Genomic DNA, 1,690 nt, shown 5'->3' on the forward strand with positions numbered 1-1,690 from the left:
CTTATACTTGGGTGAATTATAATTTAAGTAGTAGCAAGTTTTTGGCGTCGTTGCCGGGGAGGTATTAATTAAGTTTATATTTGTTATTTATGTTTTATTTATAAGTATTGTGTTGTTTTTACTTGTATGAGTATTTGGAGTCGTAAAAAAAGTGGTAGACTTATTCAAGTATTTGCCTCATCTTGTTTAGTTTTTCCTCCTGATGCATCTAATTTCAACTTTAAACCTCAAATTATTCAGCTTTTACCAAATTTTCATGGCTTAGATTCTGAAAATCCTATATTTACATCTAAGAGAATTTGAGGAAGTTTGTAACACTTATAATGATCAAAATTGTAGCATGGATATAGTTCGATTAAAGCTTTTCCCTTTTTCTTTAAAAGATAAAGCTAAAACATGGCTACAAAATTTAAGATCAAGTTCAATAAGATCATGAGAAGAAATGCAACAACAATTTCTCAATAAGTTTTTCCCTTCCCATAGAACAAACTCTTTTAAAAGACAAATTACAACTTTTTCTCAAAAACAAGGAGAAACATTTTGTCAATGTTGGTATAGATATAAAGAATTACTTAATACATGCCCACATCATGGTTTTGAAACATGGAGAATAGTTTCTCACTTTTATGAAGGTCTTATACCTAAAGATAGGCAAATGATAAAATTAATGTGTAATGGAACTTTTGAAGATAAAAACCCAAATGAAGCTATGGAGTATTTGGATTCATTAGCAGAAAATGCTCAAAATTGGGATAACATAGGCACAATAGAACCACCAACAACTAAAATCAATAATTCAACAAATGGGAGTGGTATCTATAACCTTAAAGATGATATAGATATTCAAGCTAAACTTGCATCTTTAGCAAGAAAAATTGAGTCATTAGAAATGAAAAAGAGTGGTCAATTAAAAAGTATTCAAGAAATTGTTTGTCATATATGTGATACACATGATCATTCTACAAAAGATTGTCCAACATTATCGTCATTTAAAGAATGTCTCTATGAACAAGCAAATTATGTTAACAATTATAAAAAGCCAATATTAGATCCTTTTTCACAATCATATAATCTTGGATGGAAAAATCATCCTAATTTTAGTTGGAGGAATGATAATAATGCACAACCTTCACAACAACATTTTCAAAATAACCAAAATCATCAATGTTATATTCCATATGTTATACCTCCAAGAAAAAACTTTGAAGACATAATTCATGCATTTATCCAAAAGCAAGATTCTATCAATATTCAAAACAGTTAAATTATTGGTGATTTGAAAGAAACTCTTGCAAAATTTGCATATGCACTTAATATCCATGAAAAAGGAAAATTTCCATCTCAACCTCAACCTAATCCTAAAACTCAAAATCAAGAATTAAATAATGATAAAATTGATCAAATAAAATCTGTTATTACCCTTAGAAGTGGTAAAATAGTTAATGATCCATATAGTAATAAAAACAAGGATCATTTAAATTCAAAGAGTAAGGATGATAATCCGGATACTTTTTAGAATGATGATACCTTAAATTCTAAGAATAATATGGTAAATGATAAATCATCTGAAATAGTAAATAAGTTAAATAAACCTCCACCATTTCCTCATGCATTAACAAATCATATAAAAACAAAAAAAGTGATTCTGATATCTATGAAATTTTTTAAGCAAGTAAAGATAAATATTCCA

General features: G+C 27.8%; 1 non-coding gene across 1 annotated transcript; it reads right to left on the bottom strand.

Annotated features, from left to right (window-relative positions):
• Nucleotides 1-486: 486 nt before the first annotated feature.
• LOC142534009 (small nucleolar RNA R71) lies at nucleotides 487-597 on the bottom strand. The gene has a single exon (XR_012816881.1). It is a non-coding gene; the product is annotated as a small nucleolar RNA R71 (small nucleolar RNA).
• Between the last annotated feature and the right edge of the window lie 1,093 nt (nucleotides 598-1,690).

This window comes from Primulina tabacum, chromosome 18 (assembly GCF_025594145.1).
Source record: "Primulina tabacum isolate GXHZ01 chromosome 18, ASM2559414v2, whole genome shotgun sequence".
NCBI lineage: Eukaryota > Viridiplantae > Streptophyta > Magnoliopsida > Lamiales > Gesneriaceae > Primulina > Primulina tabacum.